This window comes from Brachyistius frenatus, unplaced genomic scaffold (assembly GCF_029030835.1).
Source record: "Brachyistius frenatus isolate BFR_SWC_R1_liver_20210118 unplaced genomic scaffold, ASM2903083v1 Contig_58, whole genome shotgun sequence".
Taxonomy (NCBI): Eukaryota; Metazoa; Chordata; class Actinopteri; family Embiotocidae; genus Brachyistius; species Brachyistius frenatus.
The window spans coordinates 483907-510117 of NW_027210657.1; the positions used below are offsets into that span (position 1 = coordinate 483907).

Genomic DNA, 26211 nt, shown 5'->3' on the forward strand with positions numbered 1-26211 from the left:
GATTTATGGTGGATTCAGCACAACTAAATCAGATCAGGCCGCGATGTCGTTTTCTGCACGTGACTGCTCGTAGCGCCGTGCGCACCACCTGTGCGTGAAACAGAAATCCGAGACCGAGGTGCGTCTATAAACGAGGTTCTGACGCCGACTTCATTCGGGCTCAAACCACAAAGCAGCGCTCGTTTTTCCTGACGGCGACGGGGAGGTCTCGGTCCAGAGGAGGTGGAAAATAACAAGACACAACGGGAAACACGAAATGTGACTACTGCTGTTCACCGACAGATAAAAACAAAATACGACTGCACTTTTAGATGGATAACGTAGTTTTCCTAATCAGAATGGAGAGCAGGTAATTATCGTTTGAATTGCACTCCTCAGCTGAGGCACAGATGAGCTATGCCCTCAAATCAGCCATATGTCAACATGGTAATTTAATGCCAGAACTGCCTTAGTGCACGCTACCAGAGCACAATAATTACTGAGCTAATTTCAAGGACAGAAACATTCTTGGGTAAATAAGTTCATTTCGGACCCAAATTGGAACAAGCGTTGCCACTGGGCCCGGGCTCTCGTTTGTTGTGCTTCCTGGTATAATTACCATCATGAAAGCTTACACTATGCTGTAATGGGTCTATTTGTTATTGAGGTATATAATATCAGTCATAATGATTATTGCCTCATCTCTGCTCTCGGTGCCCCAAATCTTATGAAGAAGAACTGAACGACGCTTCTCCAAAGTTCCTTTAAATTGTCCTGCGGAGATGCAGGAACATTCTGCTTCGCCGTAAGCTCACAGAGGAGATTGTAACACCTCCAAAAATCTCCACAAAAAAAAACGCCCCGCGTCGCTGTGACCCAGGGCGTGAAGCAAGCTCTTACTGCTTGAACAGTGAGGCAGGCAGGCTGGCTGGCTGAACCCCCTCCTCTCCCCTCCCCTTCCCTCTCCCCCAACACCCCACCACACACACACAACAAAAACAATAAACCAAATGGCCAAAGCAAGGTGACGGTTTGTTTGTTGTCTGTCACGTTTATATTGTTTTTAATGGAGAATTTGTTGGCTTTGGGCAGGCAAAATAAGCAATTTTCAGCTTATTTATACTGCGCTCTGTAAATTGTGTTTCTTTTCTTTTTTTTTTTTTTATAGACTGCATTTCTGATTATTAAACGAAAGCCAGTGGATTATTCTTTGATTCAAATTGGTAGTTTCGCTCCTCTACCCACACCCAGATCAAGATGGACCTGCCTGTAATAACGTGACTTGATTTTTGTTTTTCTAATCTGTACGAACACTAAAAGTAAAGACCTGAAACCTAAAAAAAAAAAAGAAACCTTGACAACATGAAGAAGACAAATGCCCCGTATAACTGCCTATAATCAGCTGGTTGACAATAAAGGTGGAAAGGAACAAGATCTGTATGTACTAACCAAACTGAAACACTAATAGGTTAGTGGTGAGTCCATCTGATTGGTCCTCCGAATACGAACCACTTAGACACAATGTTCAGAGTTGGAGTTGTTAGCAGATTGAAAAGCAACTGTGGCAGTAACCTAAGCAGACAAAAACAATTCTTAATTGTCTCTTCAAAGTCTAGCACGGAGCATCTTTTTCTCTGCAGGTCATTTAAAGGCAAGTCCCCCATCCAGAGTAACCTCCATGTAATTGGATTGTGTGCTTGAGCTGATTACCGAAATAGAAATGCACCCAGCCAATTCAGGTGATGGGAATCAGGAGTCTGAGGGTCAGCCAGCATATTTATCAGTAAACATGTCAACAATGGGAACACACCAGCAAAGGTGAGTTTCATATATGAAAACAGTTTTTTTTTTTTGTATTATTCAACACCTGCTATTCCTTAAAAGCCTTCATTGTTACATTACATTACATTATGACTAAGAAGTCTTTTATCTTGCGACTACAGTCACTTTCTGCATCTCTTGGGACCGGCAGCAGAATGACTCAAACCACCAGTAACTAGAGAAGTGTGAAATATGCAGATTGCTTTCTGGCCGTTTCGGCCTTAAATGTCTCGGCTTTGGCGTGATGCAGCAAAAGACGAAGCTCTTACACAACACTGCTTCACAGTGGTGCTTTTTCAGTAAAGAGGGCTACGTGGAGAAACAGAACAGTATCGAGCACGACGGTCACACGAGTGCTGCGTCCACAATAAGAAGGACACGTCAGTCAATTAAAACCACCGAGTTATTCGATTTGATCGCAGTTTGGAAACTCGCCTGCTTCGCAGACTGTTCACTATTGAATAGGGAAAAACAACAGCTTTTATGTAATCAACTTCACTGACCTTTAAAATGATTGTTCACATAAAAGGTTAGAGGCATCAGGAAACTGCCTCCTTCTCGATATTACTCTCTCTCAGCACCGAACTGTGTCTGAGCAGGCAGATTAGGCTGTTTACAAAAACCAAGACCGGGGCGCCCAGATTTACGAAACGCTGCAGCGAGTTTGCAAAGCTCAGTTTTTGGTGAGGAAAACAAAAGGCTCATTGTGGACTAAAGGGGGAGATTCACTTTCAAATTCTGCAGCATTAGAGTGCAATCTCAAAATCATTTTATGGGGCCTTCTTCAGAGTCCTCAATCACGACAGATAAAAACTCAATTTCAACCGTGCTCATCGCTTTTCCGCACGTTACCACCGCAGCAACTTGCATATGCATATTACCAAGGTCCTCGGCGGGTGTTAAACATGATGACGGAACCCATTAATTATTTACAATCATTTGCCAAAAGCGCTTGCATATTCAAACATGCAAAAATACCAATGCGTTTTCATTTTAACAGCTAATCTACTGTCTGAGGCATTCAAACGTAGCGCTGCATTAGATGACGTGCGCATAAGAAATAAACACGTTTTACAAAGTACGCCCGCTCTACCCGAAGACATCTGAAGCCAGCGGCTTCAATTCGTCTGCTAGTTTCCGTTTTCATTCTGTTTAATTGTTATGTAAAATCAGATCCATTAGCAGTCCAATCACTAATTTAATTCAATTTATATATCGCCAAATTACAACACAAGTCATCTCAAAACACTTAACGTGGTGACGTCTTTACAACAGCGGCAACAGAACCAACTTCTTTTTTTTTTCTTTTTTTTTTAATAAGAGTCATTATTTATGTAGCACTGCTAACTAGATTTCTGATCATTATACAAATGTACTGTTTTTTTGCAGATATATATATATATTTTTTTTAATGCGAGGAGGATGTGGGGGATGGAGCCAGATGACATCTTAAAGTGACACGTCTAATAATGTGCAAATGGTAACTGCCAACAAATTCAGCTGAAGGCTACTTGCCTCATGCTTGTGGAGGCCACGGTGATTATGTTGTAGACTTAAACCATATTATTTTCAGATGAAAACCAAGTCCTACAAAATACATTTAAAAAAGGAAAAAGAAAAAAACAACATGAAAGTGGCAAGACATTTATCTGGTATCACTTGTTGTGAGGCAAACCATCTTTTGCAGCTTCCGCCCCCTTTGATATTGATGTTAGATTGAAAGAAAGAGTAAAGACTCTCTTCCCAGGTTTAAGTAGTTGACAGATGAAGGCAGCTCCGGGTGAATTGTAAACAGAAGATAAATATCGGGCTTGAACTATTAGAAGCAAACAAACATTTGCCTCACATGAATCAAAGTTTCATTAAGTGCATTTCCTGTCATCTGATAATGAAGTTGCCACAGTAAAAAAAAAAAAAAAAGTACCAATAAAAGATCATTTTTACTCCATTTAAACGGGTCTTGTCAGTGAACCACAGCTTTTAAAATACTCGGCGTCTACTTGGGCGGGCCCGCCCTTGACGAGAAAATCACTCAGTTTCAGCTCGAGTAAGTAAATCGTACATTAGAACGCCTTATTTCCCTTTTTTCATCCCAAGTGGAGGTATCAGTACCGGTATCCAAACGTTCTGATCGATGCCCAGCTCTAGAAATAACCTCGCTTGCAACACAGTTCTTGTCGTATTCCCCGAATATATAGAGGGTTAAAACAAAACAAGGTAACGCGGCACCGAAACCTCCATAATATCCTCAAGCTTAAATAGTGTTGACCAGTCTAGTACAAATAAATAATCAAATTGTGGCTCGTCTGAGGCAACAGCTGAGGCAGAGGATGAAATGAACACTCACACGCTGGCCGGAGAGTAAAGGAAGCCCCGATCTTAAAACACTGACAAGGTGCCAGATTGATTTTTTTTGATTTTTTTTCCCCCTGTGTTCAAAGAGGACTCGAGCAGAAACAAGAGCGGCTCCATTAACATGCGCAGCCATTCCACTCTGCCATGATTTTCTGAATTACAAAAGCCAGCCACTAAGATTCTCAAAACACTTCTAATTATCTCTGCTCTCTTCATTGTGTAATTGAGCCACTCCATCTCAATGCTCGTAGTTGTAGTAACGGCGGCAGCATCTACTGTGGCGCACTTATTTGTTAGTGGTCGGCCGTAAAGTAGACTCGCTGAGTGTACGCTTAATCTCTCAGTGGAGAGACTTTCGGTTTGATATCTGTGATGGATTTTAATTAATACTTCATTATTACACCCATATATATATTGTTTTTGAGAGTCATAATAAACACTTTCATTTCTATTCACTGTAGAAGGTTTTGACACCTGCTGAAGTGCTTGAAGTACACGCAAATATATATATGGTGGAGCGCAGTGGAATACTAATACGGCAGATTTATGCTCCTGAGAAATGTTCAACTACTTTTAGTCGTCTTTCATTTCTCGCATACCGACATCAAGGCGAGACGTCTTTACAAACACCAACACCAGACGCTTCATCGCCTTATTTGTAATTTGAATATTCTGAAGGAAACACACTTCCACTTGAGGTTACAGTTTACGACAACGGTGCAGAGAACTGCAGCCAATTTGTTGCACCAATGGCGCTTTTTTTTTTTTTTTCCTTCCTCACTTGGATAGTGATCCCCTACTCTTTTAATTAAAACACATTATCTAGGTAGCGTTAAAACTCATGCAGGATAAATAAAACGTAAATGACAAGATCCATACTGAAATCAATTTTTTTTTCTTCCCTCGACTAAAATCGATAGTTTTTGCAACGCCATACCTTAAATGGACCAACGTCAAAATGTACGCTGCTCGCAGGGATAATGGTGTAATTATTAATCGTAGCTAAAAGTATCAGCAGACAAATAACAGCATGAGGCCTTGTGAGCTGTCTGAGAACTGCATAGACACAAGGGCAGAGACAATATTACAGGACATACTGCCTTGTTTTTGAGAGTCATAATAAACACTTTCATTTCTATTCACTGTAGAAGGTTTTGACACCTGCTGAAGTGCTTGAAGTACACGCAAAATAATATATTTAGCATCTAAATTCTTTTGATACCGAGAACAGAAGGGGTCGAATGATGACCTCTGTGCTAATGTGAGAGTTATAGTTGATGGCGATGTACCTATACTGCCACAGAACGGCCGGCTTACTATCAAGGGTTTAAGATAAATTAGTAATGAGCGTGACATTTCTGTTCACAGCTCTGGGAGTCTTACGGAGATCAAAGTAATTTGGTTGCAGACAAGACTGTTGGCAAGTGCTAACAGCTCAGCAAGACCGAGACAAAGATATCAAGCAGTACATTACCTTAGCAACATTAATGAGGACAGAGTAAAACACTCTATCAAATATTCAGTGTGTCCTGTAGGACGGCGTGATCCCCCCCCCCACCCCCCGCAGAACAAGACCAACCGAAGCCAGTGAAATCCACAGGACGTGCTGCAAATGTCAACGTTAAAATCTGTTTGGATTCTATTGATTTGGACATAACATGATCCAAAAAGCTCAGAGTACTCGTGGATGAAATGGTTCGAAAGTCGACTGTAACACTGGAAAACAAAGCCAGGGAACCTCCCCATTAACCATGAAACTAAATTATTCAAAGGGAGGAAAAGTACCAGCGGAGATAAGGGAGCTCTCGAAGTGCTTTGTGTTGATAACTACATCAACCGCCAGATATTCGGCGTTGGTATGAGGAGAACCTGCCGAGCTGAACTTAAGCGTCTGATCTTGACTATCCGTCTCACTTTGTTGCCAAACTAGCGTTTGTAGATGACAACCAGAGGTTGGCACAATAAGGGGGGAAAAAAAACTTGCAAAATTCTGACACTTTCTCACAAAAGACCTCACAAGAGCAACGTGCTGCAACAACGGTTCAAGCGTTAAACACATCTAAAACAAAAAAAAAGTGACAGTTAAAACATCAGATGGCAGCAACTTCCTGTCATTGCAAAGCAATCACCGTGAATATAAAGGTTACTGTTCGTCTGGCCCTGTTCACACCTGGCTTCAACTGCTCTGACCACACGCCAAACACCGGAGACACGCAGAGAAGACGCCTCGAGATCCGATCGCCCGGACCGCGTTCGGAAATGATCTAACGGGCTTTTCTGCTTGTGAAGGTTCGCGGCCCCGATCGCATCATATTCTGAAGCAACAAGAAAAATCCAATTGTTTTTGATTTCTCCTTTTAATTTCCAGCAGTTTTTTTTTTTTTTTTTTTTTTGCAAACGGATACGATGTTCCCGGTTTTTATTTGCGTATTTAATTGAGATCTAAAGCACAAGTGGTCACTTGAGATGCATCCTAATACCAGGTGTCCCCATGTGATTCAGCAATTAATTTGTTGAACAGAATTTTCATTGAAATCTAAGACAATTCACAGGATTGGAACTGATCAAGGCTTTTTCTTTTCTTTTCTTTTCATATAAATGTTGTAAATGAGCTCATTTGCAGCTGGAGGAGAGGCGAGTCTCTCTGGTGAATGGCAGGTTAGTGTGCGGATGCTGTTGCATCTTTTGTTCATCAGGGATTTGAAAATAAAAGCTTTAGTCTCGGGAAGCTTATTGGTCAGAATTAACTCGAGGAATTCGGAAATGAGTGAATTATGTTGAAAAACACTGCTGCGGATATATTACAGTGATTTGTCAACAGGTACAAGTTTAAAAATCCCCAACAGCGTCAAGCACTTGAATACTAATTATCAGTGGGTCCAGTCCACATAACGTGATCATATATTTCCTGGTAAGCACACAGACACTCAGTCCTCCCTCCTCTCTCTCTCTCCACATTTTACATGTGCTCATTCACTCTGACACGATGAGATATGATGATTTCTGTTTAATGGGCATTTCCTCTTCAGCACCTCATTGGCCATTTCCTGGGATGGTCTCAAACTCGAGCCACTGAGCCGTTCAAAATAAACAACCCAGACTTTAAATCAGTTTACAAGGATGTTTGATTTAATCAGTGCAGGGACTCAGCGGGGGGGAAGGGGGGGGGGGTCTCGACGGTGGTCGGTAGACTCGACAGGCTCAACCTCTTCCTCATTAGAGAATTATCAGCGTGACCGTCGCGCCTGGCTGCCTCCTGTTAGCGCGACGGAAGTCAGGCTTCAAACAAAGACCATTAACTTATACGAGGACACCGCGAACTTTACACGTTTTACTTTTTCAATTCTTTAGATCAACAGAAAGTCTACAGGACAGAAGCTGCAGCTGCCGACAGCACTTTTATATGCGGCATGTTTTTTTTTTTTGACATAATCAAAAGGGCACTTGAATGCTAGTTTGCAGCTAAAGCTTCCATTTCTGCACGACACCTTAAAAGCGGGTCGGGTCGGGTCGGGTCGGGACGGGTCGGGACGGGGAGAAAATGAACTTTAATACACATGACACACTGCGACGACGTGCCAGTGGAGTGTTGGAAGTGCAGTGCAGTACTTGGAGGCTTTATGCTAAACGCCCCCTCCAAACAATTTACACATGAATGGCAGAACACTAGGCACATTCATAAGGCAGTTCATGCTGCAAATTGCTGGCTGTTTGCGACGACGCGTTTGTTCGCGATTCATATTTGTTTTGGTTTTCACGAATGACGATCCTCACCTTTGCGCCCCCCTCCACTCCCCCGTGACACGTAAATCAGGGATTCGCTTTCTGGTTCAAACGACGGGCGGGAGCACGGTTTGAAAGATGGTAAAGCAAGAGAGGAAGGAAGCTGGCAAGAAAGCAAATCTCAAAAGAAATGAAAACTTTACTCACGGAAAGGAAAAAAAAAAGCAGCAGATAAATTCCGGTATGGCGTAGACGTAATCCTGACAGACGCTGCTAAAATGGGTTTGTACCAACTGAACTGTTATAATTTGGCATATTTTTCCAATTTATCTCTATTATATATAAAAAAAAAAAATTGCGCTGCTCCATCCGGAAGGTACGCGGAAAAGGGAGTTAAATACATGTGCTGGGTAGAATAAGCCGGTTTTACAAGCTAAAATACTGACTGACAAATGAGGGAGAAGGAAGAGTTGTGAAAGGACAAAGCCTCAGGCTAAAGAGCAGACAGTCTCTTGACTAACTCTGCTCTGCCCTGCTGTGCGTGTGCGCGCTGTGTGTGTGTGTGTGTGTGTGTGTGTGTGTGTGTGTGTGTGTGTGTGTGTGTGTGTGTGTGTGTGTGTGTGTGTGTGTGTGTGTGTGTGTGTGTGTGTAACAGAGTAAGATAAAGACACTATTTTTTTTTTTCCTACAGTCTTTTGTGAACTGTTTATTACATGCATTCCTGCACAGGCAGCTTGCCAGGCAGGATTCCAACAAATTCTTACCGAGAGCTGAAATACCCTTCTGCACACAGGCACCAATGAGTCAATGCCATCTTCTCTCTCTGGACATTTCAAACTGGTAAACGAGTTCGAGCTACGTGGAATTTATTCTATTAACCTATCGCATTATGACTGATCTGCAGATGTCTGTCGGAAAGAAAACGCGAACGTAACTGCTCCGTGGGAGAGTCAGAAGTTTAACCAAGCAGACCAGTGCCGGGTGACTAACACACTGCACTACTGTTTGTACTGTGGACAGTTGTGGTGTTGCCATGTGAATGTCTAACTAGAGAAAGGGCACGGACAACCATTAACCTCAAATGACTGCCCGCCTCTCTTCTAGCAGCTGCATAACAGAGGCCGAGTCAACAAGCCAGGCTTCAAATGGCTTTGTCACTGTGGCATGATGGCTGTTTTTTTTTTTTTTTTTCTCTATTGCAATCAATGCAGCAGTGATCTGCTCCCGAGAGCAACAACGGTCACGTTCAAAACCTGACAAGTATCAGGAGTGAGCTTGGTAACTTGGACCCAAGTCACAAGCTGATCAGAAGAGTTTCTGACAGTGCGGTATCAAATACTCATCAATTTATAGCAGCTCTATCGTGCAACTGAAACCTTAGCTCATTATAAAAGTGAGTAGGCAGGTACTTCGGTCTGTAAGTGATGACTAGTGAACTCAGCCATTTCCTGCCGGCATTTGGAATAATGGAAAATATACGTAAGGGAGGGGAGGAAAAACAAATAGACAGTCATACTGAGCAGACTGATAAAAGAATCTATGACGCAATAATAATACTGTACAACTGGATATTTGCTTAACCTTTTCACCTGCGTTCACTCCCATTAACCCTCATCTATAATTGTTTGGATAGCCCAAACTGTTTCACACAGTCTGTAACGCCCAGAGCAATGCTGTTGTTGTAAACCAACAACATGGAGGTGTCGGCTGGGTTGCCTTGAGGTCTATTTGAGGAAGAAACCACGCTGAAACACCCCTTGATGTTAGTTTAAACACCTTATTCGGACATTTGACAGCCCTGTTTACAGTCTGCGCTGCCACCATGGCCACTTGGTCGTCCATTAAAAGGAACTCCACCTCCGAAAATGCACGTCAGCGATGGCAGCGCTGAAAAGAGAAACTAAAAAAAAAAACGGCATACGTTTGCTTGCCTTGTCCTCAAGACTGCCACTAAAGCAAAAATCTCCTTCAGCTCTCCATCTACCGCTGCTATTCGACACGTCTGTCTACTCTCCATCTTCTCCAGCGTCGTCAATCTTCTTTTATAGTGCCTGCCAAATTAAAATGCAAAGCAAACGGGTCGACTGTCAGACATCATATTCTCCCTTATATGTCAACATCCAGCCCATTTTCTCTTCTTTGTTGTTTGGCAGATTACAATACAGTAGAAGGAAAAAAAAAAAGAAAAAGAAAAACCCAAACAACCAGTCAGCCACCGTACGGGGCAGACAATGGCACATGTGCTCACTTTCAGCAGCACCATATTTAGTCTGATGTAGTCACATGCTGGAGCGCCCCAATATTTCATGTGACTACTACTAACAACAGGCTGAATTTATGCTTCTCTGGCGAGTTGTTTCTCTGCTGCTGTTGTACGAGCCCACGGCGTGGAACTGATTTACAGTTCAGCGTGCGATTTAACCCGTTGCCAGTCGTGGCACTGCTGCCTCACTAAATTGAACGTGCTGTACATTTTTAAGGGAATTGTTGCGTGTTCATTATTCACCCGAGGCAATTGAGTTTCGTTGATTGTGCTCGGACGAAACACTTTACACACACAAAAAAAAAAATACTCCCCACAAAAGCATGCCGCAGAAGATAACACAAAACTGACCGAGCTGGTCGATTACAAATTCTTGTTGTCTCCACGTGGCCCCGTACAGCCTTCGCTACCCCGCACAAAGATACCACAACATCTCAACACAAAGGCATAAATCCCCCCCCCACCCCCACTCTAAGCTGCCGAGTGAAACTCTACACGCCAATATTGTTTTCCAAAACCAGTTAGGACAGTCCAAAGCACTCAGGTTAAAGCCACAAGATGGCTTCTCCGGCTGTTTCGACAAATGTCCACACTGCAAATGTTTTCATCATGGCCAATAAGCATCATGGCAATGGCAGTGAAGCCAGAGGAAAACAATGTACACAGCCCGCAGCTACACAGCATGATCTGTCCAACGTCATTACAGATTTGTTCCCGGACTGGGTGATTGCCGTGAGTGCGGCTTTATTTGCTTTGTTTTCGATCTACTGCATCCTCTAGTCTTGATAATAACCGGCCTTAAACGAGTGATTTTTCTAAAGATGTTCCTCGGTTATTTGCGAAATCACATAATATTGTTTTTCGGGGCATGACATAACATTTTCTGTCTAAACAGGGAAATCTGTTCTATCACGTTGTCAGATTAATGGGTAAATTAACAGAGACAGATTAAAAAAAAAAAAAAAATGACTTGCTGCAGCCTGTTTACAACTAAAGTTTGTCATTTTTGTCGGATTTGATCAAGAGAACCAACACGAGGCAAGTCTGAAGATGTTTTGTTTTTTTAACCGTTTCCTTATTTAAGTTTGTTTTTTTCTCAGATAACTGGATTTCTTGTATTAATATTTTAATTCATTTTGTGGAGTAGCGCTTTCTGGTTGTTGTTTTTTAGCTGCCCCTTTTCATCACAGCTCATTTAAACATGTTACTAGAGGCCAGACCTGAAAATAATATCGCGCTATTATGACAAAATACAACAACAACAAAAATATATTGTATTGCTAAGTTCAAGAGAAATTGTTGTAGTTTTATATGTCAGCATAAACATGGCAGTTTGCCCTCAAATAATCAGTAAACACTGACATGTTACTGTGGTTTGTTGTACAACTTATCTTTTGTAACCAACCACTTCCACACTACAGAAGTTACTTCCCTTTTCGGGACCAACGCTCTCCGCCATGATTGCCGTCGCTGTGCTTAAGTTAAGGACGCAATATTCTTTATATCGTCTTGATGTCATTACAAACTTTATTGTGACTGGTAGGCTACGATGTGGTGCATCCCTACATGGTGGAGGGATGCAGGGAATATTTTTAGTACCGTTTAATCTGAAAATGATCATCTTTTAGGTTTTATTTGACCCAACAATTCATAACCCAAAAATATACAGTTTACTATCACATACGGCACGGAAAAGCAACAAATCTTCTTATTACAAAAAAATGGAAATCCATTCACCTATACATCGTTACAGGTCCGATTCCAGATTATCTTTTTATCGCGTCTGCAACGGTCTCCTAGGTTTGCCGATGATGTTCTTCATTATTTGTTTTGTATTTTTAAATCATGAACTTAAACACATTACGCCAACAAAACAGAACAGCAGCTCTCTTATTTGTCTTGGTGCAGGAAGGACAAAGTACAGAGGAATCCGTGTACTGGTTAACCAAAAACAGCAACCAGACAACACAAGATGGTTGAAAGTGGTCCAAATCTGGTTGCCGAGGGCAACTGGCCAACCATTACTGCCGCACCCTGAGGGCCCAAATACGATTTCCTGTAACCAAGTGCCAAAACTGACTATGTTGTTGAAGACTGGTGGATTTAATGGGGATTTCTTGTAACTGATAGCACGTGGGTGAAACCGTTTTGAAATCACTATAAAATGTAAAAGAGAAAAAAGTAAGCCCCGGTACTGGTGTTAAACCACCCACCACCAGTTCATTAAGTAATGTATTCCCGATTGAATAGCTGAAAATGCATCCTGCCTCATAAACTATCCCCGTGATAAAATACAGTATATATAGTCCTGGGGAATCAAACAGCGGCAGGCTTTAATCCCATTTAATTCTTTATCCATGCACAGTAAAAAAAAAAAAAGAAAAAAGGAGCTGGACATGCTCACAGTGAGCCTGAAACAATAACCCCGCAGTGGTCTTTAAAGTGAAGCTGCTTTGATGGGAATATGTTTCACACTAACGGGATGTAAAGCTATACATCAGCCTCCGTGCGTTCCCAGGCAGTGAGATGAAACACGATAGTATAACTCTGTTAACTTAAAACACCGTTTTGGACAGAAGAAGAAATACTCCTCTTTCAAAGTAGCTGCAGCTCCAATTGATCATCCGCCGCTACTTTGGACTGCAGCAATTGTGCCATTTGTGGAGGTTCTCTGATTTACTCATCAATATCACAAGTGAGGCTGGTGTCATCCGAGAGAGACGACGGGTTTCTTTGTCATTCCTGCAGATGTCAGTGGATTCTGCAGTCAGTATGATGAAGGCAACAGGGACAGAGCCACCCACTCGCTGCCACCACAGCGTATTGATGTGCTCTGAGGAATTCCCGCACATCACATCTTCAAAGACCTTTCTTGCTCGACACTAAGCTCAGCTCATAAATGTATCTTTATAAAAGACCGTGACAGTCCAACAGCTCCAAACAAGTTTCTGGGAGGACACTAGACTGAACTGCCTTCTATCAACAGATGGACAGGCTGCAAAAAAAAAAAAAGACAAGAAATTCACACCATTTTCTTTGCACTGGTATATTAATTAAGCATTTCTAGATGGTAAATTGCCAAGAGTAAGTTGCAGTGAAAAGATCACCAGTTTCAGGAACCAGCGAAGCGCGATTGATTATCGAGGTCATGTTGCTTATTTGTGGATGAATGAAGACAGCACTGAAAGCAATAGTGTGTTAAACATACTAATGCAATTTGACAGGGCTTCAGCATTACAACAGCAGCAACACACACACACACACAAAAAAAAATCTGATTGCATTGACCTATAATTGCTGCAGCTTTTCTCTTTAAGAACAGATAGGACGATCCTTCAAACCGAAAGCAAATGAAACAGCATTTCTGCAGCACTCAAAGACCGCGCTGCGCCACAAAAGCTGACAATATCTTTATAGCCTGTGTGGGGGAGAGTTGAGTGTAAGCTAGGCTCGCATCCCAGGAAAAGATGGATCACCAGTTTCTGGCAGAGCAGCAACGGTGCAACAAGCATTCAACGTGTGCTTTTTTTTTCCCCCTGCTGTAATTGGCAATTCACGAGTGAGAAATCCAATCAGTGCTATAAAAGCTGCAGCAGAGCTGCGTATTCTTTGACCCATGATACGACTTTACACGCTCAGATGACAACTGTCACATCTGGTCAACTTTTTCGACAACGTTGTCAGCCGCAGGACATAAAGGAGTAGGGAATGTACTCGCATGACAGTTCTAATACATGAAATCTATTTTGGTGGCCGGCCCAGATACATTTGCACCCACTAAATATGTCCCCAGCAGGGCGGCGCGATGGATGGATGGATGGATGGATGGATGGATGGATGGACGGACGGACGGACGGATGGATCGATACTGACTAGAGGAACACAAATCAGCTGTTTAATCGTGACCAATCACATTTTGAGTGAACCACAACGGGCAAATAAAACACTCCGTTTCAAATGATTATATCCGCGTAGATGGTGTAAGTCACTTGTCTGAAGTAGAATTAAAAACACCTCTTCTATTTCTGCAACATTAAACCATCTCTCAGGTGCGCCATGCCTCTGATGGACTGCTGCCGGCTGCAAGCGGCATTCAAACCTCAGTATTTTGTTCACGCCGGGAGACGAAGAAACGATCCAAATCCTGCCCGAACCTTCCGCCCACGACTGCTCCGGGTGACACGTCTCTCTTTACCGGTATTACAAAACAACAGAGGATACTATACAAAGCTCTTCACTCATTACGGGAAACATTTCATGCAGGCTTTTTCCTAATACAGACCTACTCAACTGTGAAAACATACATATCCCCAACTGCTTACTCAAAAAAAAAAGTATCGGAAGCCGAGAGTGCACTGGCGTCTGCAACTAATAAACATTACCATGGTCAAAATAATCATAATTTGGCCTGCAAAGCAGCAGACAATTAAAAATCTCAGTGAGAATGTTCTAACATCAAGTTAATCCCACCGAGCGACCAGCAGTTTAAAACTCAAGGATATTTTGTATAAATATGAAATCCCAAAAAAAAGCAGCCAATTTTATACATTTGAGAAGCTTTGATGACAAAACGTTTGGAAATTTTACATAAAAATAATAGATTACAAAAATAGTTTCCAATGAATCTTTCTATTATCAACTAACTAACCAATCAGTGCCACTCCACTGTGTATTAATTGACATGTTAAGAGCTAAAATCAGAATAAAGGACAACAAAGCTGTCTGTGAAGTTCTATAATTTGATGCATTATTTCATCGTTTTAAAAGGGGGGGGGGGGCTATTAAAGGCTGCTCACTGTAAAGAAGAGAGAAGTCCGTTATGTGCGATTGGACTGATTTGAATTTACATTTACCGACTACAATCTGGAAGTCAGGTCGCGAATGTGACGCTGCTTTTCAGCGAACGCTCAAGTTTTGGAAGCTTCCCACCGGCGCTCCAACGAGCCCGACCCCCATCAATCTGGGAGGATCACTTCAAATTAATCTCAACCTCCGGGGGGGGGGGAGAGAAACCCCGGTGTGATGGTTTAAACTGCCGAGAGACGCTCCATCTCATCTGAACCTGTCCGGTGACACTAACGACACCGTGAGCCTTAACGTGGACTCGCCCACTGCGCCGAGGGGATTCAGGAATGCGTAGGGTTTAACATTTAACGTGCGCTCTGTTTCTTTTGTCAAAGTCAAAACCGAGACTATCGTTTCATACGCGGGATACGCGATGTAATTAAATGATTTCAAAGTACCCGAGAGCCTTCAGACGACCGGCTACACCTTCGAGGATAGAGGCCAAATCCTTTCTTAGCTGGCGTCGCGACCATGAGATGACGGCAGCCTCACAGAGCCAATATAATCCCCCTTGTCCAGGGCTAATCTAACGCCTCGGACCTCAGGGCAAACACCGTCTTCCACGGTGTTTCTCTGAGACAGACGCACGTCAGACTTTAAAAAGGGTGACCGTCTGGTCAGAACGAACACGGGGCATAACTTTATCTGTTGGGGTTTTTTTTGTGGATCGTTGACTCGCAAGATTTCACTCGAGTCAAATAAGGAAACACGTGGAGTCGGTCGATCGTCGACACCGATGTTCACAAACGCATTTGACCGAAAGACACTTTTCAAATCAGTCGCATCGACTGAAGAAACATTTCATGAAAGCAGCTCGGTTATCACGGACATCAAACTGTTGAATAAGGAAATTGGAATTTCTTCAAGTGCCATTACTCTTTGTGTTCACCATCGAGACTTTAAATTTCTCTTCACAAGCGATGGCTCTGTCAGATTGTATAAAATGACTCTCGCACGCTACAACAACGATAAAGAACAAATTACTACTAAAGAAAAGTAATACGATGGAAAAGAACCTTTGAAAAGGTAGTCAGCTGGAAAGGAAGCTGTACCAGCTCTCTGTCTCGCAGTCAAAATGAACGCGTTTCCTCCTATTGCTATTTTCAACAGTCCCACCAGTTTCTACATGTGTGAATTCAATTTTGCGGGCAAATCCTCCGGGCTTGACGCTGCTTTATTTCAATCTTTTGTATTGATTTCTGTGTGACAAGCATACGAGAAGGAACCCGTGATATATCTCAAGATAAAGCACTCCTAAAATGAACCCCACCCCCCCCCAAAAAAAAAAAAAAAAAAAAATCAATACAAAACAAATCAGTAATCAATCGACGCCGATCAAACACTCTCAAAAGCTGCTGCCGAATCACAGTCACTCCAGGAAAATTGATCTCATCGCTGCCTACACGAGAGCAGCTTAGTTAGCTGCGGTTAACAAAAACCTGATCGATTAATACGGGCTGAGAAATGTAGTGATGGTACATCCGATGGGATGCCGTCTTAAGATTGTGGATGTCGCACTATTGCGTGAAGGCGTTGGCGTCGTCTTTTCACAGGTTTAAAGGCCGCATTACAGTAAAGTGAGGTCATTTTCTAAAGCGACCAGATTGTTGTGGCTGCTCTTTTTGTTTTGTTTTTGCATTTGCCCACTTACTCCGTATATCCACATTATTGATGGTTATTTATCACTAAATCCCATTGGTGTAAAATATTTTTGAAAGCACCAATACTCATCCCTACAACATTGTTACAATAACGTTAGTTGTTGTTTTTTTCTCCCCATATCTCCCAGCCAATCAATTAACCAAGAAATTAATTGACCTGATAATTGTTTTATGGATAATGAAAATAACAATTAATTTCAGACTGAGTGGATAGCAGACTCTGTCAGGAGCTGATGGGTTGTTTTGTTTTCTTTAGGCGACACATATCAGCATTTTGGGGGATGAAAACATTCACAATGAACATGGACACCTTAGATTTGTACTTATCTCTCGTCAGCTAACGGATGACACGCGCACAAAAAAACAACAAAAAAAAACGACACATTATTTATGGGTCTACCTCTAGTACACTGTAAGGAAAACCGAGTTCAGTGTCCTCTCAAATATGTCCCTGTGAGATTAACGCTGACAACTCAAGTCCTCGCATTGAGTCGCGCTGCTTCGAGGACCTTGAGAGCAGCACGTGCGGAAACCAGAAATATGCAACACAAATTTGTGCAAACCCCGTGACAAGTTTATGTGACAAGCTTTGCTTGCACAACGACACTTAAAACCAAATCTGACTTTTTTTTTTTTTTTTTTTTGAATCAGTCGGTTTTTTTGGGGTTTTTTTTTGCGTGAGCAAATATGAAAAATGTAAATTGCTCCATTTAAGGTCAATTAAAGGGTTGGTTAGTTTAGCAACAGCTTTAGGAAACCTCTCTTTCAGCTTTCGTGGCTAAACATGGAGGCAAATGGATGAAAAACTGCAAGTTGTAGCTTTTAATCTTGAACCTGCAGCTGAAGTACCGGTGGCTGCAGACGACTCGGCGGGTCTTTCATGTGGTACCGTCCTCTGCTCGACGGAGCAGCACAGACTACGGGGTAGAGCACGGGGTTAGCCCATAGCGGTCTTGTAAAAAAAAAAAAAACAACAACAATGTTGTGCTTTAATTGAATGACTCACTTCACCGAGCCATGAGCCAAGGATCCCAATTTATTCATGTCAGAAAGCCCAGACAGGAGGTTTGTTTGACCACGGGCCACCATTTTGTAAGATTTCATGTCCCAGTAGAGAAGATATAACCTGCAACAGAAAGATTTTACACCTCGCCGTTGCCGCCGACGGTGACACCGGTAGTAGAAGTGAAACACGGGGGTTTCAAACGGTGCCGCATTTTTTTTTCCCCTCGCACCGTGCGGAAACATCCGAGACTGACACGTTTTGTGAAAATTGCTCACTTTTCTCTATTTAAAAATTTTTTTAAAATTTTTTTTTTTTAACGAAGACCCTAAAACATTCACTTCACGGGCCCCCTGGGGGTCCCCGGTACCCATCTTGGGAAACACTCTGGAGCCTGTGTCATACTTAAAAAAACTAAAAAAAATTCCTCATGACACGTTTGTTTCCAAACATTCAACCTCTTTTTATTTATTTATTTATATTTTTTTAAATTTTTTTTTTTTTTAAAGACAAGATTATTAGCAGGCAGGACAAAAAAATAAAATAAATAAAATAAAATAAAATAATCCCCCTTCAATTAATCCCACGTTTCTGTCCTCGAGGTTGACGGCTGGCTGTCACTGCCCCGCGCGTGCGTGCGTGCGTGCGTACGTGCGCGTGCACGTTCAACGTTTTCTAAGCTAGCAAAAGCGACTTCAACGTTACTCGGATTTTAAGTTTCACGTGTTGTTGTTGTTGGGTTTCTTTTTTTTGGTTGTTGTTTGTTTGTTTGTTTGTTGTTTTTTTTTACACGTCAGCCGAAGTTCAAGCGGCTAACGGGCGCTAACTGTGACGTCATCGTAGCCGGCAGAGTGAAAACAATGAAGCTCGGGGAGATTTTTTTGTGTGTGTGTGTGTGTGTGTGTGTGTGTGTGTGTGTGTGTGTGGCTAGCTTCGCTGCCTCGCATGCTTGTTTTGTGTCGGCTACACGGGGCTTTTTGTTGAAGCCAGCCCCGCTCGCGTTTCTTTCTCCTTTTCGTTTTTTTGTGTACGCGAAGGACCAACGAAGTCGTCGCTTTATCAAACAATAAAGAGAGAAAACGGAGCAAACTTACCGACTTTTAGCTGGACACTCCTATTCCAAACCGCGGTCTGCCCATGGTGGTGGTGGTGGTGGTGGTGGTGTCCCGTAAATAATAATAATAATAATAATAATACAAAAAAAAAAAATTAAAAAAAATAAAGGACAAATTTAAAAAGAGTAACGGGCTGGAATTACAATAAAACCCCTAAAAAAAAAATTTAAAAAAATGATTTAAAAGAATTAAAAAAACAAGATAACCCCTCTTAAAGAGATGTGAAGCACCAGGAACCAGAGGCAGCGCACTCCCCGAGACATCCGACGCGAGAGGAGGGGGAGGCCGAGCGATTCACTGGACTTCTGCCGCCACACTCCGAGACACCGTCCGCGGCGAAAACAAGCCGAGTCCGGAGCGCATTTTATACATATTTATATTTTTTGTTGTTGTTGTTTCTTCTTCTTCTTCTTGTTGTTGTTGTTGTTTTAATCGGCGCGGTATCGAGGCCCCCCTCCCGACACACAAAGTCCGGTTCCTTCTCCCACCGACCTTTCGAAGCCAATTTAATCCCACCGCGAGTAGCTTTCCATCCGCGTTAATTCCTCCGTATTCACCGATTCTGGACGAAGCGTCCGTTGCTGCTTCTTCGTGTGGGAACCGATACAATGTAGCCAACCAGCGGCGGCGGCGGCGGCGGCGGCGGGAAGGAAACCCCGGAGCGGATCGGAGCGGAGCGGACCGGACCGGCAAGACGCGGAACTGGAGTCGGCGCGCTGAACGGACCGTGGTTTTTCATGTGTGTGTGTGTGGGTTTATTTATTTATTTATTTATTTATTTATTTATTTCTCCGTGGCATTGATCCACCAGCGTGTCCAGCTGATATTTAACGTGTGGAGTTACAGCCCCCCCCCCCCCTCCCTCCTCCTCCTCCTCCTCCTCCTCCTCCGGGTGGTGTGGCTGGTGGACAAGGGCGCAGGGCCGGCGCTAGGATCTTTAGAGATACCGAGGTCATAACCCCCCCCCCCCCCAACCCTGACTGTGCTGTCAGTAACATAATTATAGTGGGGAAATGTTAAATACCGTGTAATACTTATTTATTTCACCTCAAAGTAGTCAAATTTAAATATCCACAGACTAAAATTACATCAATGTGTTTCATTGTTGATTGTAAATTTCCCAACGGTTGTAAAAAAAAAAAACAGTGGAAAATACCTTTTTAATAGTAGCTGATACAACATTATGTAAGTTGCGACAATAGCAGCAGCCGACACTTATTTGAGCTGTTTATTGATTATACTGTTGTTGTTTTTTTTACTATTAATTAGGGAATTGTTTTGTCAGCAGGATATCAGAAATGGAGTTAAATATCCAGCACAGTTTGCGATCGAAACTAGTATCATTAAACGCAGCCTACGATGACAGAGAAAAGCCGCAAATCATTACATTTGGGAAGCAGGAGTCTTGGTAGATTATGGACAATTCGTCCGTCTTCTGACTTTTCTCCACCGAGTTACAGTCGATTCAGTGCAGAATATAATGACTGTTCGTTTAAGCACTTCCTGTAATAGATAATAGTCATGACACGGTAAAGTTGTCAAAACGACACCTTCCTTTGAAGTGTCTCGCACATCAGAAAACAAATCAAACAAAAGCCGACAGACGGTCGTCTGACAACGACTACAGCTACGTAACTGTTTGTTTGTTCTGGTTTATGAAGACCGCGTGCTCACGGGAAGTCAATGTCAGAACAGCCCGTCCGCATACCAGTCACACGATGAAAGTGTTAAAAAAACAAAAAAACAACAACAATTATTTATGTTTATTCTTAGCTGTGGTCGTCATAGCGATTATGACAAAAGCAACGGAGGTGGTAAAAATCGCCGTTCATGTCCCGACGCCTGCGTTATCCGAACCGTCATCTGTTTGGTAGCCTCGGTGCCTGAACCGAACCAACACCGTCGCATTGACCACGTCTTTACTGTCGTTGCCATGACGACGACGAAGGGTCCGGTTCTCCCTCGTGGTCATATATGCTGTATTGTAGTTTTATTTTCGGCAGGTGCAGCAGAGAGTTAAATACTATCTGGACACATTGCTAAAAATAAATAAAAAGTTATGTAAATATAGACCGATTCAGATTAATATCGCTGTGTGGAAAAACCCAGTTTGGCTGGCGTGCGTTCGGTAATATCGCAGTTATAAATGCGTTTCTTTGATTGATGTGTTTTTTTCAAAGCAACTGTTGGATAATTTGATGTCTTTCTAATGTGTGGATTTTGGCCCTGTTTTTCCCACAGACCTTTTTCCAAGAGAAAAGTAGTTGAACGATCCATTGGAGCGGGTTTCCAGATGAGCCAAAGAGCTTAATGAAAATCAAAAGGCAAGTGTCATGCTGGAGGAGGGTAAACACTCATCAAAGGGATTTGTCACAACCTGGCAACCCAAACGTTGTTTATATCAGTGGCTTATAAATGATGATAAAAAAATTTTATTAAAAAAAAGCCTTAGTAGATGATTTATTTAGCAGTAATGGAGCTGTTAGTCACAATTTAGAAAGCCCGTATAAATGGTGTGTTATTAGAAAGCCGCACCATTAAAGCAGTCGACGATAAACACTTCATGATCCACATAATAAGCGTTTGGTTCAAAGAAAAGAAAGCAAATGTGCATCAAATGTGCAAGCGTGTTGGATGCGAACACTTCTTAATCTCTCAATACTCCGATTGCACAAAAGAAGTCGATACGGAGGTCAAAACCCGATCTTCAGCGCCGAAGGCAAATTGGACGCACTGCCTGAGCCGTGTTTTAATTCGACTGAAGCGTTTCTATTAACAAACAACCGAAAGGGGGATTTCTCAGAAAAAAACAAAACCAATCCAAAGGCGGGAAAGAAAAAAAAAAAAAAAAGAAGAATCCCAACGACGAGACCCTCTCGAATATGTCGCGATTGCAAACTCTCGCAGCTCCACGGATAACCTTTCATGTTTACCAGCTTCAAACGCCGTGAAGGCTTTAAGTCCTCGTCTCGCTCGGCGCCGGTTTCCCAGGCAACAAGAATATGATAATGTTGCCTTTGACATGACAGAAGGAATCATCTCGCTAACAAACAGAGACAACAGGCGCAGGGAGGGCGAGGGGAGAGGATGGGGAGAGGATGGGGAGAGGATGGGGAGAGGATGGGGAGAGGATGGGGAGAGGACGGGGAGAGGATGGGGAGAGGATGGGGAGAGGACGGGGAGAGGATGGGGAGAGGATGGGGAGAGGATGGGGAGAGGATGGGGAGAGGACGGGGAGAGGATGGGGAGAGGATGGGGAGAGGACGGGGAGAGGGGGGCTGAATTAATGGACTCATTTTCACACAGAGGGAAACGCAGCGGCGGCGGCGGCGGCGGCTCGCCATCCTCCATCTTCTTCCTCTATCGCCTCCGATGCATTCCCGCCGGCGAGGCGCGCTCTCGCCCCCCCCCGAGGGAGCGGCCGGCCTCCCCGCTGCAAAGCGAAATAACAGTCGGCGGCCGGAGGGGGACCGGAGGGCGCGGATCTGTGACGACGGCCGCCCTCCGGGGGCTCTCGCCGCCTGAGCGTCAACGCCAACTCTAACCCCCGAAGTGAGCGAGCTGCGCGGACGCCATGTGTTTTCCATCAAGAGGGGGGGGGAGGGGGGGGGGGGGGGAAGAAAAAAAAAGAAAAGGGGGTTAATCAGGCAGCCACGAGCGATCGCAGAGGGGGCCGGCGCGATCCACGTGATCGTCTTTCCACCGCTCCGTGAAAGAAACTGGAACGCCTCGATGCCCGACTCACAGAGGCCGGCTCTTTAACACGCGTTTGAAGATTTAACGTCGACCGACAGCTTTTTTTTTGTTTTAGCACGCTCGTGTGCGAGAAATCGACACAGCAAAAAAAATAAAATGGTACTGAATAACAGCTGTACTAATATCATTTATTGTCATTCTCCAGATTGATTAAACACACGGCCTGATGAATAACTGCAGAGGTGCGCGGTAGATTTTTTTTTAAAAATTTCCCCCCTCCACTACACAGTGCTGTAAAATTCACTTTGTGTTTTCTCATTTTAGTCACCGCTTTGCGTTGAGAGTGAAACCGAACCCTAAATTATATTTTGTTTTGACATTTATGATCCCCGGAGGATGAATCGGATCCTCGGCTCCGCCACGAGATTAAGTTGTTTGGGTGATTTGTTGTTTCTCTGTCCGAAATGTCAGCTTTTGGCTGGATTGACTTGAATTTCGGTGCAGACGTTCCCCCCCCCCCCCCCCCTCCCCACCACCACCACCACCCCCCTTTCACAGAGAAGTGTAATCTTTTTTTGTGTGTGTGTGTGTGTGTGTGTGTGTGTGTGTAATCCCTTAAATGTGACTCCACCATCTGGTCCAAATTTTGTATTCGTTCAAAACGTTCAATTTGTTTTTACGTTTAACAACTAGTGCTATTCCCACCGGGCCTCGGTTGCACTTTGTTTAGTCCCGCCGAGCGGCGCGAGCACGCTTCGGCTTCATAATGAGCTGCCGAAGAAGGCAAACCTTACGATGGCGTCGGCGCTGACGCCGACCGGCTCGGCTGCCGACTCTCGGGATCGCTTTCACGCCTCGGAAGGCCGAATCGAGATCCGAATCCAAAGGATGAATTGCTTTTGCTTCGCTGTAAACATTCAGTCAATTCAGCTTCGACTTCGCTTTCGCAGTATCGCAGATGCACCGCGGACCGCCGTCGCCGTGAGAAGATGAAAAAGACCAACAAAAAAAAATAATCAAGGAACCGAGAACAAACCGGGGGGGGGGAGGAGGATGGGGGGGGGGGGATTCACAGCTTGTTAAAGATGCATTCATGTGTCTTTCGACACGTCATCCGTCCGTGCTGCTCCTCTGACAAAAATCAGATCAAGTATGAAAACGGATGACATTTTTTTTTTTTTTTTTTTTTTTTTACTGGCTGTTCTAAATTCGTATGAAACATCTTATTCGGGACAAACTTGGGATTTTGACCCAATTAGTCAAAAACAGAAGTCACACCACAGCCAGGAAGGCGTGCGCAGAATACATCTGTGAACGCAAGGGGGTCGAGGACAAACAGCCGCGTCGTCGCCCCGGCTGAACGGAAGGATGTTTTCCTCTGCGTTTCTTTTCTCATATTTCTCCAAATGCGAGCAGTTTTCGTCGCATCTCTTCAACCCCGCTCATTACATTTCAACAGAATAAGAGCACGTTTGTAAGCCCGTGGCCCCCCCCCCCCCAAAAAAAATAAAATAAAATAAAAAACGGGTTTGCATTTATTGTCTATCGTACAGCAATATGCAAAATAGTTAATCCGAGGTAATCACGTTATGTATCTGTTACAGTGGCGGCTCTGGAGAAAACAGAACCCCGGAAGGGACTATTTTACATATTCAAGAGACTAAAGCTTGACAAAACACTGTGTTTGGAGATTTAGCCCTCATGACAGAAGAGGCCCGGAAGACAGACGATCAACCGAACTGTCTGCGGTGAGTAAAAAAATTTTTTAAAAAAAAGCTCTGAGAAGCTGTGAAGACTTCCTGGTGTGGCTTTTTTTTCTTCCCCCCCCCCTCCTCCTTTCTCTTCTTCTTCTCGGCGCTTCACTCCGACGTGAGGACCCGGGAGTCTCTTCAGTTCGGCGTTTGAGTAATTAAGCAGGGGTTGTTTCTGTTGTTACCCACGCGGGAAATTGACGAGGGGAGGCCGGTAATTTGAACAACTTCCCCGGCTGCGCTTGCGTCGCTACGGGCAGCGTTTCCATTCGGCGAGGTCAAAAAAGGTCACGGGCTAAATTGATCACTTATCGGCGGACCTTTAGAAATGGCGGCGGGTGAAATCCATTCGCGATGGAAAAATCCATTTTTAATTGAATTTATGCATCCGCTCTCCTTCAGGGGAGTCGCAATCCCATAAGTCAGCAGTCGTCGGGTCTTTTTCTTTGCGCCGGTTTCCTCCGATCGCGGTCATTTGCGGAAAAGATCATTTACAGATCCGATATTAAACTTTTTTTTTTTTTTTTTACTGCGGCCCGTCCCCTCAAGGGCAAACAGGTCGTAGCTCTTCATGAGCCGAGAACACACATCTCTCTCTCTCTCTCCCCCCCCCCCCGTGTTTCCACTCCCCTTGGCCTTAGGGGAATATAAGCTTTCAAAAGTTCACGTGCTTCCCCTCCTCAGACGGGGCCCGCCCCGGACCTCGGGACTAACCGGAGTCGACGAGGCGTGACACACGTCGGGAGATGATAGGAGTTCTGCTCTATTAACCCCGGTTCCCACATCAAGGTCGGACCGTCGCGGACGCGACCGGGAAAAAGTTTCATGCGACAAACCTCCCGGGAATGTCGAGCGAACCCTTACGAGTCTGGCATTTCCAGAAATACTATTATTTGTTTTCCTGCCAAGAGTTAGACGAGAATATCGATGCCGCTCTTCAGTAAATGTAAAAAAACAACAAAAAAACAAAAAAAAAACAACACACACACAGCAACGGCAGCCCGGGCTCTGCCCCGACACGGCATCGAATCCATAACTCGCTAATGAACCCGTGTTTGTTTGTGTGACTGCCTCAGAGACGGGGGCTCGCCGTTTTCCTGTTTGCCAAAAGCAAAAAAAAAAAAAAAAAAAAGCGAAACCGGCTCCGACCGCAAATCTACCTGATAAAAGTATCACAGGGTGCCGACGCAAGTTTTCTGTTGGCTCGGCGAAAAGGTGAGGGAGGGGGGAGGGAGGAGATGGGGTTGGGGCTCGGGAAGTCCTGCGGTGCTGTCGAGGGGAAGAGGCCCTATTGTGATGTCAAATTGTCGTAAAACGAGCAAACATTGACAATATCCTTGGCTAAATATTTTCCTTTGTAGCGCCACGCTGCCTCGACAGGCAGCGCTCTGTGACGGATTATGAGATGGATGAGCCGTAAGCTGTTCCCAGGTTGTATTGTTCCCCGGCCTGCCACCACCTCTTTCCAAAAGTGCTCCGAAGCCTAATTCCTCTTCCAGGCCTGTGGGGGTGGGGTGGGGTGGGGGGGGTGGGGGGTGGGGTGGGGGCCCCCTCTGCCCTCAGACCAATCAGTCTCTCAGCAAGCACACAAAAGGTCCTGCTGCTTCTACAACTGGAAACCGGCCTCGACGGCGACGAGGGCACACTGTTGGATCGGAGTCAATTACATTTCGTTTCAATCAGGACGTTCAGCCGGGCATCTTCTCTCAGCCCAAATCGTGAATAAATACATTACCCTCCTTTTAATGTCTAATTTAATTTAAAACCCCAGCCTAAACGAATGGAAGTTGGGACGGCGACGGGAATTTGAGTTGGACGTCCCGCCGCCGGAACAGGTGGCGCTCAAAATTGGATGATGCCACGCTCGTTATATTGCCTCATCTCCTCTGATTAGTTCCCCTCCCTTGTTCGCCAGCATCATCAACAGCGGGGCGGTCGGGGGCGCGCCGGCGTGGCAGGAGAAGCTGCCGGCACGCCGATCGGGCGCAGGAGCACCGCG

The 26211-nt window shown here is 44.1% G+C and overlaps 2 protein-coding genes across 5 annotated transcripts in view; both read right to left on the reverse strand.

Moving 5' to 3' along the window:
• Positions 1 to 19399, reverse strand: part of znf609b (zinc finger protein 609b) — a 76595-nt gene extending 57196 nt beyond the window's left edge. For all 4 annotated transcript variants that reach the window (XM_069705622.1, XM_069705623.1, XM_069705621.1 and 1 more), the window contains exon 1: positions 18745 to 19399. The gene's annotated coding sequence lies outside the window, so the exon portion shown is untranslated. The remainder of the gene's footprint in view (positions 1 to 18744) is intronic.
• The window catches only part of myo9aa (myosin IXAa), a 229071-nt gene extending 204252 nt beyond the window's left edge, over positions 1 to 24819 (reverse strand). The window contains exon 1 of the mRNA XM_069705611.1: positions 24801 to 24819. The gene's annotated coding sequence lies outside the window, so the exon portion shown is untranslated. The remainder of the gene's footprint in view (positions 1 to 24800) is intronic.
• Positions 24820 to 26211: the final 1392 nt, after the last annotated feature.